We start from the raw sequence: 20322 nt of genomic DNA, 5'->3' as shown, positions 1-20322 counted from the left end.
AAAACACTATTGATGAAGGTGGCTGGAATAGTCTTTGAATTTGGAAAGTGGAGTATAGTTCAAAATCTTTGTTCATGCTGCTGAAGGAGGGATTACTTAGAATGGAGAAGAACCACTGCGTAATGTTTTTGGTTCCTAAACCTTCTCATTTGAGGCATTTGTATTTTAAAAACTGGCCAATACACATCTGATGTTGTGTGGTGCACAGTACAAAATGTCATGAGAAGAGAAGTAAAATGACAGGCTTTTTATTATCTATTTCAGATTCAGAAAAAAATAATTAACTGTGGCCAAATGTCAGCTATTGTTCTTAATTTCCTATGATCAATATGAAAATTTTGTGATATTTCATTAGAATCGCTACCAGGTGTCATAGACAGAGGTTTCACCATTTTTCAGTAAAACACAGAATGATCAATGATTTAATACAATCTTATTGATTATATCTTTTAAGCAGTTCTTCTTTTTCTGGCTATGAAGCATTAAAAACTGAACTTTCTAAGTCTGTATTTTACTGTGTTATTAAAAGGTTTGCATTTCTGTAAATCTTGTTGCTCAATGCAGCAATTTTTAGTTTAACTCTCAGTATTTTGGGGGTGGAGTTGTGGCAAATATCACCATATGTTAAATGTTGACTTTTTCCTAACAGCAGTCAGCATATCTATGTTACTGATCTGAAGTAAAGTCAATTTGGTCATAACAAGAATCTTGTACATTCCATTGTGAAGATAGATCCATATTTATCTTGCAGTTGTTTTAATCTGTCATGACTACTGTTATCCAGTATTTCTAATAAGATTCATCTGTATCTTGCATAAACAGAGCTACAGCAAATTGGACTTCAGTAAGAAGAAGATAGGCTTAGTAAGGGAAGATTTATTTCCGAATAAAATAAGCTTGGACCATACTCTCAGAACATACAAGTAGTAAGTAGAAATTTGGGATCATTCTGTTTTCAGAGAAGATCGTCTTGCTTGGGAATAGCTGGTGGAAGTAGACTACAGATTACTGTTGTCCAGCTAACACTTAAGATGTTAGACAGGGGCGACCTAATGAAGTCCCTAGCCTGAAACATGCCTGCTGTCTGATTGCTTCCTGCTCTCCCCTCGGGTACAGAATAGCCTGACCTTGCTGACTTCCTAGCTGTGCTAAAAGAATGATTCATCTCACACACATCATATCTGAATTTTCCTTCTTTTTTTTTTTTACCTAAAATTCGTGGCCACAAAACTCTTCCAACAACTTCATTTGAATATCAACTTTAACAGTGAAGGGCTGTTCGTACAGTCAGGGCACTGGACTGGGATTTGATTCATATCATGGCTTTCCTTGTGGATTGCTATCTAAGCTGAGAAAAGTCACTTTCATCTCCCAGTGGCTCAGTTTCTTACCTGTAAATTGCATTTGACATTATATCCTTCTTGTATGACCTGCAACACATTTGGACCTCGGGCAGTTCTATAATAAAAGAAACAGCAATCCCACGGCAGACCCAAAGACCTATGCAGGCAGAATGATCATATCATACATGTAGGAGCTGGCTGATACAAGCTGTAGAAAACCAGCTAAAATCTCTTATACCCTCAGCCCATCTCCTGTAAGAGTTACAAGCAAATTAACTGTTCCAGAATTTTAAGAGAAACGGTGAGGAAAACAAGGTACTCAGTACTGTCAACCAAACATTGCCAATCCTGTGGAATCTAGGGCTGCTCTTAATAGCTCTTTCTTTCTATGCTCTGACTATGACAATTTAGCATTCGAATAGCTGGTGAGAAATAGATGGGCAAAATAAATCCATTCCGATATATTCCTTGTTACATATAAATATGTATTTGTATGTGTACACACACACATAAATATAAGTGTGTTTTCCCCCCATACAGATGAAGTTACTTGAGCTGAGGAAATTTTCCCGTCTTCCTTTTTTCAGTAGCTAGCTTAAAACTTAACAGAAGCTCTGCAGAGCAAACACTGAACTAAATTTGCTTGCGCACTGCATATTCTGATTTGGCAAATGAGAAGATCTCTCCAAAGCAAGGACTTGTAGGAACACCACAAAAACATTTGTAAAAACATTAACTGTGGATGTATTTTCTCTGCTAACATTCCCAGAAATTCCTGGAGCCCTAAAAAAGTTTAAATGGAAAAAAAAAAAAAAAAAAAACAAAAAACAAAAAAAAACTTTCCCTGAAATTAAAAGAATAGGGAAATATATAAAGTATCAAAATTTTCAAGCCAAACAACTCATCTTTGGCAAGGTTAAAAGTAGCTGACAATAGGGTCTTAGGTAAGAATAATGTTAGGCAACCTTAAGTAGAGGTTGCCACCTGAACGACTAATTTAAAGCAAAGTTCTGATAAGCACCTACTCTACTGCACAAAAGTGAGTTTTACTTGCCTTGCAAACAGCACAAGAAGACTTGGAGAACTCTTTCACTTTGACATTTCATTTTCACTTTGAATAAAAAGATGTCACTAGGTGATGTGACAGCAGTGCCGTGTATTATATCTGCAGCATCACTGGCTTTGTCAAATCAACATGGATAATTCAAGGCTACTGCCTTTCCCCTTTAGAAAACTACTATGCTTGGGTTTAATTTTATTTCTTGCTTACCAAAATAATTCTGTATAGGGAAAGGAACACTAGAGACATTGCACATCTCAGATTTCAGGAGATCCTTGGAGGAAATATTCCTCCACAAAACAAGAAAAAAATTCAGAGCTGAAATTTAATTTCCCGATTGAAAAGGAGATATTAGTGAGATAATGGAAAGATGTTTTTTACTATCATCATCATTCTGGAAGCAGACATTAGCTATCATAGATACTGTTACTTGTAATAATCTTGTTTCCTCCATCATATATACAAATGATCAACAATTTTCCCTGCATTTTTATCTAAATAGTGCTATAACTTGTATTGCTGCAATACTTGATAACTTCAAACTATGGCAAAATATTAATGAATGCTACGCAGTCTTCAGGAGGTTTTGAAGAACAACAAGCTTAAAATGACTTTCTGGTGTTCACACAAGAGGGCTGTGGCAGATAAATCTGAGTACAGATTCTCTGAGTTCCTGTTCAAGGTCTTTATGACAGTATTATCGTTTCTAATTGCACGATCTGAAAGTAACATATGGTTTTCCTCTAAATGAATATTCTTTGTTTGCACTCCAGTAGCTCACAGGAGCTCAGAGATTCTAGACCAAGCATTCTTTGTGGTAGGTTCTGTCCAAACTCAGCATTAAAACATGTGAAAGCCTTAGGAAGCCAACAGATGTAGACCGCCACAGTGGGGGAGGACAAAGAAAGACTGGAAATGCTTGAAGGCAGTGGAGAAGGAAACAACAAAGCAGAAACAGCCTCGGTGAGGGGAAGTCATCCTCACACACCCACCACTCAGCCCTCATAGCAAGTATGACAGGCACTGTGATAAAAAAAAAAAAAATGCGGTACAGATTATGTAAATCTTAATAGGAAGCTCATTTAAAATTTATACAGCAATACAGGGAAAGCACAAAGGTTGTATTTTGAAGATTTAAAACACAAAAATGGGAAGGTGGCAGATTGGGCCTATCAGGAGTGGGATATTATTTTAATTTTGCATCTTCCAGTGAGTAAGAGGTGATAAGTGGAACACATTAGAATGGTCTTGTAAATTGAGGTAAGTAGGTTATATTCCAAATGCTAAAGACAGAAATGTAAGTGGAGAGACGCTAACTGAATATGGGTACATTCAAAATAACATGTTGGAAAGATTTATGAGTGAGACAAGGTGCCCTTAATCTCTGCAAAAGACCAGAATATCTGTGTTAAGACAAAAGGCGTGAAGAGCCTGAACAGCTATTTAAGTGATGTAGATAGAGAAGAAACAGTTGTGTAATATACGCTGTGAAAAGGATGAGCAAGATTAAGTCATAACCTGGCTTTAAGGTAATGAAAAAAAATGAAGACTGCCCATTGTGACAAGGGGTTTTCCACTGTGATAACTAGGCAGTGATTGCAAATCTCAGGGGATGGCACATTCATGAATTCTGTTCTAGGCACGTAGACCTTGGCCTGATGTCTAGACACCTACCACGGGATTTCAGAAACAGGCTTAGATTCTAGGTCAGAGGAAAGGAGACAGTTCTCGGTAGCAGTGCTGATCTGCTCATTGTCAGCATAAGGAAGGAAACTGAGTTTGGTCTGCACAATGGAAAGCAAAGCGACAAGGGAAAAAAAGCACCAGATCTTTGTTCTATATAGAATCATAGAATCGCTCAGGTTGGAAAAGACCTTAAAGATCATAAAGTCCAACTACAACCTAACCATGCTACCCTAACTCTAACAGCCCTCCGCTAAATCATGTCCCTGAGCACCACATCCAAAGGGCTCTTAAACACATCCAGGGATGGTGACTCAACCACCTGGAATCCCTGGGGAGCCTATTCCAGTGCTTTACAGCCCTTTCTGTAAAGAAGTTTTTCCTGATATCCAACCTAAACTTACCCTGGCACAACTTGAGGCCATTTCCCCTTGTCCTGTCACCTGTAAGCAGTGAGAAGAGACCAACCCCGCTCTCTCTGTTAAGCACCTTTCAGGTATTGGAAGAGAGCAATAAGGTCTCCCCTCAGCCTCCTCCCTTTCCCCAGACTAAACAGCCCCAGTTCCTTCAGTCACTCCTCATAGGGCATATTCTCCAAGCCCTTCACAAGCCTTGTTGCCCTTCTTTGAACCTGCTCCAGCATCTCAGTGGCCTTTCTGTACTGAGATGCCCAAAACTGAACACAGTACTCGAGGTGGGGCCTCACCAGTGCTGAGTACAGGGGCTGGATTACTTCCCTAGTCCTGCTCACCACACCATTCCTGATGCAAGCCAGGATGCCATTGGCCTTCTTGGCCACCTGGGCACACTGCTGGCTCATATTCAGCCGACTGTCCATCAGTACACCAAGGTCCCTTTCTGTCAGGCAGCTTTCCAGCCACTCCTCCCAAGCCTGTAGCGTTGCCTGGGGCTGTTGTAACCAAAATGCAGGTCACAACACTTGGCCCTATTGAAACTCATACAGTTTACCTTGGGCCATCGATCCAGTCTATCCAGGACACTCTCTAGTGCCTTTCTCCCCTCCAGTAGATCAACACTCCCTCCCAACTTGGTGTCGTCTGCAAGCTTACTGAGGGTGCACTCAATCCCCTTGTCCACATCATTAATAAAGTTATTAAATAGAAGTGGCCACAGTACCGAGCCCTGGGGGACACTGCTTGTGACCAGCCGCCAACTGGATTTAACTCCACTGACCACAACCCTTTGGGCCTGGCCATCCAGCCAGTGTTTTACCCAGAGGAGCGTACACCCATCCAAACTGTGGGCAGCCAGCTTATCCACGAGAATGTTATGGGGGACAGTGTCAAAGGCCTTACTGAAATCCAGGTAGACCACATCGGCAGCATTACCTTCATCCACTAAGCGGGTCACCTTGTCATAGAATGAAATCAGGTTCGTCAGACAGGATCTACCATTCATAAACCCATGCTGACGGCCTGATCCCCTGGTTGGCCTTTAACTGGTCCATGATGGCTCCTGAGATTATCTGTTCCATAACCTTCCCAGGCACCGAGGTGAGACTGATAGGCCTGTAGCTACCAGGATCATCTTTGTGGCCCTTTTTGAAGATGGGCATCACACTTGCCAGTCTCCATTCTGCCAGGACATCCCCAGTTAGCCAGGACTGCCGGAGAATGATGGAGGGTGCCTTGGCAGCCACATCCGCCAACTCCCTCAGCACTCTAGGGTGCAATCCATCTGGCCCCATGGACTTGTGAGCATCCAGCTTTCAGAGCAGGTCCAAAACGATCTCATCATGGATCATGCAGGGCTTACTCTGTTCCCCATCCCTATCTACCAGTGCAGAGGGCTGTGTTCCCAGGGATTACAGGTGGGATTACTATTCCCTATTCCCTATATACTAGGGAATACAGATTACTATTAAAGACTGAGGCAAAGAAGGCATTAAGCACCTCAACCTTATCCTGATTCTTGGTCACCAAGTTGCCCTCTGTGTCCAACAAGGGATGAAGATTGTCCCTAGCCCTCCTCTTGCTGTTGATGCATTTATAGAGATATTTATTGTTTTCCTTTACCCTAGTGGCCAAGTTCATTTCTAGCTGGGCTTTGGCTTTTCTAATTTCCTCCCTGCACAGCTTCACTACATACCTGTAATCATCGTAAGTAGCTTGCCCACTCTTCCAACAACCATAGACTTTCCTTTTGTTCTTGAGATCCAGCCAAAGGTCTCTGTTCAGCCAGACTGGCATCCTTGCCTGTTGGCTCATCTTCCGTGACTTGGGGATGGTCAACCCCTGCACCTTTAAAATAACTTCCTTAGAGTATTTCCAGCCTTCCTGCCTGGGCTCCCACGCTCCCCAAAACTACCTCCCACAGGACCCTCTCAACCATGGTACTAGAGAGGTTAAAGTCTGCCCTCCAGAAGTCCAAGGTGCCAGTTCTGACTCCCCTCTGTGGTTCAACAAGGATGGAAAATCCATCATCTCAGGATAACTGTGCCCCAGACAACCTACAACCTTTACATCCCCCACAGGACACCTTCTCTGTTAACAAATAACAGGTTCAGGATTTTGCTTCCCTCGTTGGCTCCTTCACCAGCTGTGTCAGGAAGTTATCTCCCACACACTCTAGGAATCTCCGGGACTGTTCCCTATCTGCTGTATTATAAATCCAGCAGCTGTCTGGGAAGTTGAAGTCCCCCCCAGGAATAAGGGGGAGTGACCTTGAGACTTCACCCAACTGTCTGTAAAGTGTCTTGTCCACCTCTTCATCCTGGTTGGGTGGCCTGTAGCAGACTTCCACAATAATATCAGTCTTATTGGCCTTTGCTTTTATTCTGACCCATAAGCTCTCAGTCCTATCATCACCATCATTAATTTCCATACATTCATATTCATTCATATGTATCTATGTAAATGTTCTTTATAATATTTTGGATAGTCATTTGAATCAGACATGTTTCCATCAATAGCTGGAAACATATATGAGGGCTGCTCTGAAAGTAATGCCTCCTACTTTATGATGTTGGCCCATGACAGCATAGGCAGGTGGTGGTATGGCAGTAGAGGCTGAACCTTCACACCAGTCAGTACCCCATTATATTTTGTTGCTGTGTGACAGATGGCAGCAGTGGGGCAGTCTGACAGAATGGTGTCTGGCATGGAATTGGGAATGAAGCAAAGGTGTGTCATTGAATTCCCCCATGCAGAAACAGTGGCACTCACTGACATTCATTGACACGTGCTGAATGTGTATGGAGACCGTGGAAAACAGACACAGGAAACAGTGGATGTGAGCACAGTGAGGTGGTGGTAGTGCATTTCAGGAGTGGCGACAGTGACTTGAAAGATAAACCACATTCCTGACGGCCATACACAGCTGTCACACCATGAAATGAAGAGTGTCTTAATCAGCTCATCTATGTGAATCAGCAGATTATGACCATGGAACTGTGAACAGAGCTGAATATCAACACTGATGCTTTAGAAACAAAGGTGGCACTGTTGGAATATTGCAATGTTTGCACCAGTGGGTCCCACAGATGCTCATACAGGAGCAGAAAGAACACTATGCAGGTTTGTCAGGACCTATTCAACCACTATGAGGCTGAAGGTGACAACCTCCTGTATCACATCGTTATTGATGGCGAGACACAGTGTCACCACCATGAGCAAGAGTCAAAATGACAGTCCACATAGTGGTGACATGTGAACTCCCTATCAAAGAAAAGGTTCCACACAGCCCTCAGTGGCTAAAGTGATGTGTACTGTTCTTTGGGAAAGAAAGGGGGGATTCCTGTGCATTTCCAGGAATTCTGACAAACTACTGACTCTGACAGCTACAGCACAATGCTGACACAAAGTTCCTGAGTCAGACAAGGGAGGAAGACGACCCTCCTCTTGCAACACAATGACACCAAAACTCATAACATTTGGAAGTCCATGAAATACATTGCCAAACTTGGCTGGATTGTCCTACCACATCCACTGTATAGTCCAGATTTGAAACCTTCTGACTTCCATCTATTCTAGCCAATGAAAGATGGGCTGCATGGGCATCATTTTCCTAGCAACGACACCATCACAGCAGATGTGAAACAGCATGTCATTTTCGCTAGTGTAGATTTCTATAAGCATGGCACACAGGGTCTTGTTCACTACTGGCAAAAATGCAGAGCTAATGGTGGTAATTACGTTGAAAAATAGTGTCTTGTAGCTGAGAATTTATCAAATAGTGCCACTGTGTACTTTGTATTTGCTGTTGTTTCCATGAAAATAAGTAGGAGGCATTACTTTCAGAGCAGCCTACGTATAAATGGATGGAAATAGAGTTCTTGGTCTAGAGTTAAAAAGAACAATGAATTATAAGTCCAAAAGGAAGAACTTATGTTGTTTTCATTCTGCACAGTGAATCTTCTGCTGATACAGCAGGAGCAGAGTTACAGCAGGTTCTACATTGTAAGAATCTTACTCATCACAAAAGAGAATTGTGGGGAGGTGGAATGGTAATGACTTACTAGTGGTTTGTTCTTTTTGTGTACTTTAGTGTAAATCAGGAATACGAGTAAAGCCAGCAGAGCTGTATAAATGAATAAGAGAATAATCAATATGTAAGTAATTAAGCCACATCCTTCTGCGGAACCTACCTACCTACTTCCAAAAAGGTGAGAAAAGGTTATTTTGGAATCACATTTAAAAATCCTTTTCCTTTTGTAAATTTCAGCTAATTCTCTGTGCACTGCAGTATTTTCTGACTACAGCAAAGAAAATTACATCCAAATTTGTATGACTTCCCGTACCCTCCTGTGTCCCTTTACTTCCCTTTCCCACAAGACAAAATCTTTGAGACTCCATTCAGAGATACTCGGAAATTGTTTGGATATTTTGATTCAAAGTACATCAGAGCTCTCTGTATATTATGCATACCAGGCTTTAGTTGGAGAGCTACTTTAAACAAAGGGCTGTGGCTGCCTTCAGCAAGAGACTGCTTGTTTCCAGCCTGGTGAGTCAAACATTGAAAAGAAAACTGGTAGCCACAATCACCAAACAGTGCAATCCTGGGTCTTCAGGTGCTCAAAACCATTCCTGATTTCTAGGGTTGGCCATATACTTTTGGTGTGGGGAACAAACTCATTTTTTAACGTCTACATATAGTGTGGGAATAAACAAGGAAGAAGGTGCCAGTTACATCCCAAAATCCGTTCTATACATGTCATCACTCTTCACCGAGTTTTATAAACCATGCTAGATCTCCCATATGGAGCAGCACCTTACTCTGATGGAAGCTGCAAGCATACCACGAGAATATATAAGGATTTGGATGTTAATCACCAAGGGCTTGAGAAGTCAGCTCACTGAGAGTGACTTTTGTATTATTTCATAATCTTAGAGTGATGATGCAGTCCAGTTGCTAAACAACTGGACTGTGCTAGCCCAGATTGTTCACAAGCTCCCTGATAAATTTAAGATCATGTTATTGGCTGTTTATTGTAGATAAAACATAAACCTAATATAAGCATCAAAGAGATTCCAGCACCCACTGTAACAACATCAGAAAGAGCATTTATGATTGCTGTCACACAAATACACACGGAAAGAAAGCAAAAGAAGAAGCTCACCCTGACTAACATTTAGAGATATAAAGCTTTCATATCACTTGGTCTTCTTTCCTTTGTGATTTCCACTGGATTTTCATTTCCAGAGATATTATGCACTTGCTTTCAAAGGAATTCAATATTTTCATTCAGAAAAGTAATTTCACAGCAAAGTAACAGAGAGCAGTGTCCTGGGTATTCATTTTTCCGAGCCAATCTTTCAAAGTCAGTTTGTGTTGTGAGAAGCAGAGAAGACATGAAGAGGTATAAATCCTATATACTCGGTTTCCAAAACCCTCCTCTACTGCTCTTCTCCATGCACAGGCTGCAGTGATTCCTTTGCAGAGATCACATGAAAAGAAGTACATGGTGTCAGAAGAGGAGAGCTCTGAGCTCCTGTACAATGCAGCTGAATGCAACGTGTGTGCTGAGCCCGACCGAGCCTTGCACTGGCTGATGGCTTCACCATTCTTGCCCTGCAGTGAGTGATATCATCATACCCATCATGCTGTGCTTTTTCTCCTCATTCTCCTAAAAATTAGAGAAGAGATCTGGGGGTCTAAAGCAAAAGGAGACAAGATGTCTTAGTTCTTTGGGTACTCCTGTGCAGATAAAAAGCTGATGTTGATAAAGCCAACACCAAAATCCTTCCATCCCACGTACAGTCAAGGTCACACATTATTAGGCAACCGAGGTTAAAGCCACACAATTTTCAGGACCAAAAATATGGCCGGGGGGGGGGAGGGTGGAGGTGGGGGGGCGGGATGGGGGAAGAGGAGGGGCTATACTAAGCGGGGGAAGCATCTCCCTCCTCTGCTCACAGTCTTTGATGTGTTTCAGGAAAAGAAAACATTAGAAACGCTCCTGGTTTTTCCTGAGAGGTCCAGGGTGTGCTGAGAACAAGGTGGAGAAACGAGGCCCTGCCTACCCCTTTGTTTTGTGAGGCAGACATGCTCCACGACCTTGAGGATGACAACAACATTTGTTCCTCACACAAAGATAAAGCTGGCCACTGGCTGCGCTTCCCCCTCCCCTCGCCAACCACAAGCAGAACAGGCAGGATGTCGAACAAAGGAACGGCAGAAACAGCAACGAGCATTACGTTCAGATTAGAGGACATTCAGGGTCTGTAAAAGTTCCATTAGAATAAGCACAAATCCAGTCTCAATGAGGAAGGGGTCTTTTCTCTCTCCTCCTTTGGTTTGTATTGTTAATCTTTCTTCCTGGATGATTCCTCACAAGCGCTTTTTGTTTTCTTCTCTGGTTCTACGTGCCAGGACTATAAGGAGGAAGGGACTGAGGCTCTTTCTTGGCAAGCTTTCAAATCACTTCCATAGGAGACATACACCCTGTTGCCATCTCTCTAAGAGTATAAATTAATGTAGTGATGAGCAGTCCAGAGTAATTCAAGTGCTGGTAAAGCTTCAGTTCTTCTTCAGTCCCTCATTATAGTGAGACATTACTCTGGCATCTGCTGTGCAGCTTCAGCTTGAGGAATAAACCTACACATGGGAAGAAGTGGATGAGCAGAAAGCCTGCATTTACACTGCATCATCCCATGATGAAACAAGAATTGCTAATTATAATACAGCGCGTCAGGGGAAAGCATTGCTGACAATTCCCTCAGCAACAAGGTTACCTTTGAAATACATATGTATGTATGCACACACATATAGATTGAATGCAGTTTCCAGTAAAGCGTCATTTCAGAGAGGCAGCTATTTTATGTTGTTTGCAAACCTTTTGCCAGAGTGACCGCTACTGTGATGGCATTTTTCTTTCAATTTATCTGTCTTCCTCCCTTATACATATTTAGGCAAATAAAAACGTTTCTTTACAGGCACAGCCCACATGCCAGCTTCATATTTTCTGCAGATAACCTATTTTCATTCAGCTTAAAGTGTATCCTATCATTTTTATTCAGGACTCCAGCCATTTATCCCAACTGAAAAAGTTTTCAAGATGCCTTACGTAGTTCTCTTCATATAGGATACATACGGAAAGTCCCCAACATTATCTTAACAAAACACAACCAAGTAACAAAATAGCTGGTAGAAACCAGCATAACATAGAAAATGCAATTTTAATTTTCCTGCTTATCTCTCTGATGTTTCTATAGCTCTTTTACCTCCTTTCATCTTTTTTTTCCTTCACAAGTTGTACAACTGGCTTACGTGTTGCAACTAGACATCTCCTAATAACCTAAAGTTAAACTCCTCATGCAGATTTTTATTTAATTTATACAGAGTGAGATTTGGAATCACAAATCTAGATAAGAACATCTTTTTGCCAGATGGGTGCATAGGAAGTATCTGCCACTTGAGTGTCAGATTGTGTCCAAGGCTGCACCACTCTGCAAGGGAATAAAGATGAAGGAAGTAAGTTTTTATTCTCCCCAAATACTGTGTCTGAGCCACAGTAACAGTCAACCTGTTGACATTCATGAGTTCTTAAAGCTCCTGATGGTAATGATGCTTTTGCACTGTAGACAGTGAGAAGGAGGATTTACTGCTAACTCTTTTCATGTCTCGCTATGACTGGTCTCTTAATTTGCAGTCAGGCCAAGAGCAATTTCTTACCTGCTTACCCTAGGCAAAGGACAAATATGGGTTCTAACAGTTCCAGTTTATACAGTTATCTTGATTAAAGCAAATTAATTTGTCAAGTTGTCTCCAGAATAATGTCCACCCAGAGCATCCACCACTGTGCATCCATTCCACACTGATAACTGCAGTACTACTTTTTCAAGAAAACAGAATACATCAGGCTTGAAAAAGAAAATCATTTTGTCAAGATGAAATGCACAGGTCCCAGATATTTGCTCTTTGTACAAACTGCATCCACACAAACACTTGCATGCATTGCTGATGAAGGGGAAATGGAAAAGATGGTGAAGAGCTTCAGAAATCAGTAGTGGTTTGGGGCAGCTTGATGAAAATATTGCCAAGTTGCCCTCCTTTTCCGAAAGGCATTGGAAAAGAGGACTACTTTCTGATAATCTGACTCATAGAACATATCTCAAATTGACCACCCAAAAAGTGACAACCCATTAAAGCAAAAGGGCTGTCTTGCATTTTTTTATTTTTAACTTTAATCACACGATTTCGGCTCTCATCAGTATTCTCTCAAAACCAGATGTTACATTCTTCTCGACATCATCAAAATCCACTTCCACACACCTAAATGCTACACCTATGCTTCCCTGAAAACATTTTGACTTTGTGTTTCTAAGCCATTCCTTTCCCAACATTTTTATTTCTAGGTGACTGTTGTTTATCAGGGCTTTATGTGTGTTACAAAGCAGAAACAATTACATGAGGGAGGCCAGGAGCATGTTAACTACAAAAAACAGTTGTCATAAACACTCTGCATCTTAATGCACAGCTTCAGTCTTTACGTAAGATTAATTAAAGAGCAGATGTTCTGTCATACTTTGCATTAGGTATGGTTATCTTTGAGATTCTAGCATTTCCATTTGCTGTGTTTTAATTTGCATTATTATGCATTTTGAGCCTGAGGCATGAGAAGTCAAGTGGTAAACATTAGATATACAGAACTATATTTCCAAAATGCACCTTCACTATTAGGCTGGCTAATATAATTCTATTCTATTTTAAGCCAGATACCCTCCCCCTCCCTTTTTCATTTCCTTTTGACATGCTACATGGGAAGAAGACAGACCAATAGGAAAAGACAGACAGACAGACAGATGTATTCTGTGCGAGCACATGCATTTGTATATACGAGTAATAGTAATATGAGCGGCTTTGTGTAAAGTGAGCCATATGTAGAACATTAATTGTACATATCAGCTAGTGCTGCTGAAATTCTTTGTCTTACATATGGAAGAAACTTCTACTGAATTCCCTGCATTTTTCTGGAGGTTTGCATACCAGCTACATGAAGACACTTCGGCTTTTGTTGTTTTCATTCTGAGCCTCCAAACTGAATTCTCATTTTCTAAATGCAACTGCTGGAAATTGATGTCTGAAAACTTTTCAAGCAGTGATCAAAGTCTGATGTGAATTAATTTGTCATCATAACAGAGCACTGCTTACAAGTCATTTCAGGCTGGATTTCAGCAAAGGCAATAGATATCTAGGTTGACAATTTCATTTAAAAGGATAGAAAGCCTTACACTTTTCTTTCATTGGTATCTTGATTTAATGAACATACAAACACATCATCACCATATGTTCTAAATATCAGCTTCAGTGCTTGTTCTTAAGAAATGTCTTGGAAAAATGCCAATGAGAGAAGCTTGGAAGAAGCTTGAAAAGGTTTTGAGACATATTGCTGCAACTTGGGAAAGCAAATCCACTGGTGACTAATTACTCAAGAATTTAATTTGAATAGCAATGTCAATAAATTGCCAATACATACTTAACAGGTACATAATGACAGAATTCATGCTAGAGATAACAAAGCCAGTCTTCTTAGCAACTGGATTTCCAAATGTCTATGAAAAGTTAATCTCTATAGCAAGTCATAAATATATGATGAAAATGTCATACAATTCCTCATTATGAAATCCAAAACCCTTAGATAAGGCGTTATCACTAACAAGGCAGTGAGACACAGAGTTGCTCCAGAAAACAAGATGCTTCAATGAACTACCTCCTTCTCCAACTTTCACTTGTCTTCTGGTCTCTCCCTCTCTCTCTTTCTGTCTGTCTATCTGTCTCTCTCTCCCTTTCTCTCTCACACACACAAACACATACATGTATGCAGCCCTCCCCATTTTCCCCACTCTTAGCATCTCGATGATTTTGGTTTTGCTTTTTCCTGCCTGTGAATGCCCCTTATAGTAGTTCTCATTGATTAGTGTTGCACTTATGTGTGTGAAATGACTCATCAGCCAAGGTCTCCTCTGCTGGCTCTGCTAACAGAGTGCTTTTAAGCTCTAGCCGTTTTCTTTTTTTAGCCCGTTTTTCTTCCACAGCAGGAAGCTCAGTGAGCCTGAAATAAGAAAACTGCTGACAATGATGTCAGAACTTCAACCAAGGCCCCTAGGACAAGGTAGTCAAATAGTCAAGTGAGATGTGGTTTCATTTCCAAAGAACTGTTCCTATTCTTCAGCCAAGACAATAATTATTAAGCAATCCTTCAGGTTCACCTACATTCTGTGCTGTTATGTTTCTTATTTGTTTTTCTCTCAATTTGATGAGAGCCTGACTTTTCAGCTAATGATGTGATGGAGGTGGTGGAAGAGGATTAGCAGTGGGTTTCAGTGAAATGCTTTGTTCTGAACAGTAAAATATATTTAGGTGTGCTTGGCAGCCCAAGGGATTGACAGTATGATACAAAGCTTTATGCCTTTATGTGGTCAATTCACAGCCATCCCAGGTTAATAAGTAATGAAAGCCACAACTCCTGCATGGCTGCTTGTCAGACAACATGATGAAATGGCTTGGGGTTTTTGCACATTAGCCTCTGGTGGACAGGTTAGCAAAACAAATCAAGATAGTTGATGTAATCACTGACTGCCATACCAGGGTAAACCATATCTAACTTGACAAGGCATGCCTGGCTTTTCCTGTCTATTGATACCAGTTCTCACCATCATCATGTGAAGTCAATTACAAGCTTTGGATATCTCACATGGTGAAAGCCAATTCCATTTTCTAGCGCTAATTTCAATACTGAGCTTATAGCCCAAGCTCACAAAAAATATGATTCTTTTTACTTTTCACCTACAAAAGTATCGCAGCTTCACTGTTAGACCCCACAGCATTTAGCATATGCACAGGACCCTATCAATGGCACCTAAGAATAAGTGTTGGAGAATAAGATATTCCATCAGTGATCTGAGGCCAGGATTCCCCAGCAAGCTTGTGTTGCCGTCAGAGATCACAGACACCAGAGAGCTTGCCCATGCTTCTGGGAAGAATTTCAAGAATTTCCTTTTCCTCTTGCCTTTCTTGATGAGAAACAATCCTTCCTTGCCATGGTCTGGACACTAACTTGCCTGAGGAGAGCAGTCAGTATGTTTTCTCTGGGCCCAGAAGAGGTTTTGAGTCCATCTATACAGAGACAGCTCTGGAAGAGAACAGCCTTTTGCTTTTCTAGATTCTACTTCAAAAAACAAATGAAGAAATAAAAACAGATTGGAAAAAAAAAAAAAAAAAAGGAGTCATCAACAGATGGAAAACCAGGTATAGCCATTAAAAAAAAAAAAAAAAACAACTGCTCCTGGGACAGCTCTCAAAGTGAAGCTGGACACGGGGACATGGTAGAAAAGAGAGGAGAGATTGGTGGAATATTTTATTTATGTTTACCTTCCAGGGTCTAACTATGAATCAGCTTATCATTTTGTCCAAGTCATCAAGTCATACCCCAAGCACCTCTTTTATTTCCTGTTTTAATAATCACAGCATGACATTTCTGGAAGGTGGAGGTCAAGTTCTGGAACGCAAGTTTTAAGCAAGTTGAGCCTTTAAAATGTAAAGATAAGGAACGCTACACTGCTTTTTGCAGTCTGAGTATGAATTAAGCTCTCTGACACCACATATACTTTGTTCAGACTTGTGCTAGGATCCTATAAGGTCTCAAAAGCCAACCACTCAAATTTGTACTTGCATGGGAGAACTACATGAAAGACTGAGTAACAGCTACAAGTACAAACAAATCAGCTAGAAATGAACTTAGTCCAGTCTTCCTTCCCTGGCTTACTGATGAGTTTTGCTGGTTCATTCTCAATGCCATTCTTTGTACATCTAAGAGAATTAAATGAGATACATGGGAAGGGAAGGGAAGGGAAGGGAAGGGAAGGGAAGGGAAGGGAAGGGAAGGGAAGGGAAGGGAAGGGAAGGGAAGGGAAGGGAAGGGAAGGGAAGGGAAGGGAAGGGAAGGGAAGGGAAGGGAAGGGAAGGGAAGGGAAGGGAAGGGAAGGGAAGGGAAGGGAAGGGAAGGGAAGGGAAGGGAAGGGAAGGGAAGGGAAGGGAAGGGAAGGGAAGGGAAGGGAAGGGAAGGGGAAAGACGGGAGAGGAGAGGAGAGGAGAGGAGAGGAGAGGAGAGGAGAGGAGAGGAGAGGAGAGGAGAGGAGAGGAGAGGAGAGGAGAGGAGAGGAGAGGAGAGGAGAGGAGAGGAGAGGAGAGGAGAGGAGAGGAGAGGAGAGGAGAGGAGAGGAGAGGAGAGGAGAGGAGAGGAGAGGAGAGGAGAGGAGAGGAGAGGAGAGGAGAGGAGAGGAGAGGAGAGGAGAGGAGAGGAGAGGAGAGGAGAGGAGAGGAGAGGAGAGGAGAGGAGAGGAGAGGAGAGGAGAGGAGAGGAGAGGAGAGGAGAGGAGAGGAGAGGAGAGGAGAGGAGAGGAGAGGAGAGGAGAGGAGAGGAGAGGAGAGGAGAGGAGAGGAGAGGAGAGGAGAGGAGAGGAGAGGAGAGGAGAGGAGAGGAGAGGAGAGGAGAGGAGAGGAGAGGAGAGGAGAGGAGAGGAGAGGAGAGGAGAGGAGAGGAGAGGAGAGGAGAGGAGAGGAGAGGAGAGGAGAGGAGAGGAGAGGAGAGGAGAGGAGAGGAGAGGAGAGGAGAGGAGAGGAGAGGAGAGGAGAGGAGAGGAGAGGAGAGGAGAGGAGAGGAGAGGAGAGGAGAGGAGAGGAGAGGAGAGGAGAGGAGAGGAGAGGAGAGGAGAGGAGAGGAGAGGAGAGGAGAGGAGAGGAGAGGAGAGGAGAGGAGAGGAGAGGAGAGGAGAGGAGAGGAGAGGAGAGGAGAGGAGAGGAGAGGAGAGGAGAGGAGAGGAGAGGAGAGGAGAGATCAAACTAAAATCTAATCCAAAAGCAAATATCAGCCCTGCACTCAGGTTTATCTCGAGATACTTTTATAACATGCTATAATCTCACTGTTATTTAGGGTTTGCAAAGTGACAGTGCAAGCAACAAAGTGACAACTGTTCATTCTTTCTTCAGGTGTATTTTATGGGGTAACAATAAGATAGAGAGAGGTTGCATAGGTAAATGATGGCAGTGCTTCTCACTATCTAAGAGTCATAGAAAAGATATTGGGAGAAGAGACTTGCTCATATTCTTTAGAGTTCAGTCACAGCAAAGATGCATCAGTTCGGTGTTAGAAGGAAAACATACCTCCCCATCACAGATTTGTCAACGGAAAGAAGCATTCTGGTTTCTCTGATCCTCTTGTGGAGCACAGACAGGGCTTGTTTGTCACAGTTACATGGGGCCATAGATCTCCTTTTGGCCAGTGAAGGAAAAAAGCCAATGCAACCCACTTTCTAACCACAGAGTACCATGCCCTAATTGTACTATGCACAGATTCCAATGCACATTAAGTGGGACTGCCAGTTGTTTACTAGTTCAAATGCTCACCATGCAAATTAATTCATTTCAAAAGTGGCTGTCATCTCTAGGGTACTTTATATTATGGTCCTTCTTTGTCCTCACAATCAGCTTTCAAACTAGATGTTGCATCAGCTAGCAGATATATATATAGATATATGTTGGGGTTTTTTTGTTGATGTTTTTGTTGTTATTTGGTAGCGTTTTTTTTCTTTCTTTTTTTTTCTTTCTTTCTTTTTCTTTTTCTCTCTTTTTTTTTTTTTTTTTTTTTTTTTTGAGTCAGAACAATCCTCTGTTCATCTTCCATCCCTCATGTAAATGTTTTTGAGAGTTGGTTTCAAAATGTGTTAATGTTGTGGAAGCACTCAGAGGCACCAGCTGATATCAGGGCATCTCTGTGTGAGACTGAAAAAAAAGCAGAGAATGAGACAGTCTTAGCAAAAAAAGACTTCTAATAAAAATGAGTGAGAGAGGCAGAGCTGGGGAAACAATCATAACACCACTATTATATCTGGGTGAGGAGATGCTTTCAGAGAGGAATAGTGTCAGCACATGGCTGTACACCATACATGTAATAGCCCCAGACAAAACACCACAGAAATGTAGAGAAATGTGGCCATGCTAATATGTGCTCACTTAAGGCACGTGTGCTAGTGGCTAGTCACAGTCAGTAAATCAGCCAGATAGTGTCCATCCTAAAAGGATTACAGTCTACTGGAAGCAAAGGTAGCGCACCTAGCGCCGTTCACCAATGTTTTTGCCAGTAAGATATGGCTGAGTGACAAAACCAATCATGGCACATTAAAAGTATCTGAAAAATATGCCAGCACCCTGAAGCTCTTATATAACTCTCTCACATCAGTGTAATTCATCTTCTGAAATTCTTCAGAGAGAAAATAGTAAAATATATTTAGATGTTTCAAGTAGGCTCTGTGTATAGAAAATCAAAAATAAAAGATCGTAAGGGCAGACACAAGCATAACTTCATCTCTTTGAAATGTTAGATGTCCTATTACCTTTTCAAGACCAACTCATGGAAAAAGTTACCTACTATTATCCTCTGCAGCCATTAGTGTAAGCTTGAGCTGACTCGTCTCCAATATTTCTCTAGTATTTATCATGTATGTGTAAGAAGCACTCTTAATGCGTAGGTAAAGAAAAGGAAGCTGTATTATATTTCCACTGGGGAGGCTTTGCTCTTAGTGTTTGCATTTACTTGCGAGAAGCACTAGCAAACTCTCTAGCACACCTGTTCCACTCCACAACTCATGTCCGCAGCTCTCACAGCTCATCCCAGCTCGCTCCTTGGAAGATCAAGGGACCACTTGTAAAAGATGAAATGTACAAGCCATGGGAAATCCCCAGAACGAAGCTACAGCCCAAAACCCTAGTATAAAAAAGATGCTGAAGAAATTGTTCTTGACTTCAGCAGCCACCAGACTGAGCTGGAAAACTGCTAACACAGGCATTAGGCCTGATAGGAGTAAACTTACACCAGACACATTGGATATATACAGGGACTCTTCTGAGCAATCACAGAAAGTCTCAGAGAAGGACCAAAGGTATAGCTCAGATGCAGCATGATCAGATGAATTATTAATGGATATAGGACACACCAAGCTGTCATGCACTGAATGTAACAGCCAGATCGCAATTAGCTTGCACATGCAAGATACCTGAATGCATGGGAAGAAGATGAAATCATGGCATGCACCAGCTGTAGCTGCACAGACCAAACTATGCAGGCTATCTAAATGGAAAGGCTCAGTGCTCTCATTACATGCCAGTCAAGGCTTGGGGGAAAGGAGGGTTTAAAGTAAGCTACAATATAACTATTACAGATATAAATTATTTTGAAACTGCTTTCTACTTGGACCTAACTGGCAACATCGAGGGAGGAAGTCATAGAAAACTTGGAAGGAAAATGAGCACAAGACATAGATAAGGAGAACTCTGGAGACTGGCCTCTGGCAAAAGGTCATAAGTGGATTCAGTAAGGTAGAATGTCTGACTCAAAGTCAGACAAAATGTTGTGTGGCCAACTTCTGCACAACAGTGTTCATCACCCAGATGACCTTTGGATAAGCATTGAACACCATGGCATGAGCACAGCATTAGGCAAAAATCAGGGAGAAGATAGCAGTCCTGGTTTAGCTGTCAGTTTCTCTGAAGAAACCACCTTGTCTCTTTTGTCAGCATGTCACTTTTGGGACTTTCCTGGGTAAACATGGAAGTTCAGAGGGCTGTTACTCCTTATCTTGGTTTGATTCTCCCAGTCTTAATGGTATTTTATTTGCTACCTTTGTTCCTTTCCCTGATAAACATGTATTTCTTTGGTCTATGGGCAAGACAGCAGTGGAATGCTCTGGATGATAACACAGCTAATCAAATCAAATGCTA

General features: G+C 41.8%; 1 long non-coding RNA gene across 1 annotated transcript; it reads left to right on the top strand.

Annotated features, from left to right (window-relative positions):
• Positions 1-8261: 8261 nt before the first annotated feature.
• Positions 8262-12289, top strand: LOC112530627. Its single transcript, XR_003072396.2, has 3 exons — positions 8262-8710; positions 9965-10121; positions 10481-12289. It is a non-coding gene; the product is annotated as an uncharacterized LOC112530627 (long non-coding RNA).
• The last annotated feature ends 8033 nt before the right edge of the window (positions 12290-20322 follow it).

Source organism: Gallus gallus, chromosome Z (genome assembly GCF_016699485.2).
Source record: "Gallus gallus isolate bGalGal1 chromosome Z, bGalGal1.mat.broiler.GRCg7b, whole genome shotgun sequence".
Taxonomy (NCBI): Eukaryota; Metazoa; Chordata; class Aves; order Galliformes; family Phasianidae; genus Gallus; species Gallus gallus.
This window is presented reverse-complemented; position numbering and strand designations above follow the sequence as displayed.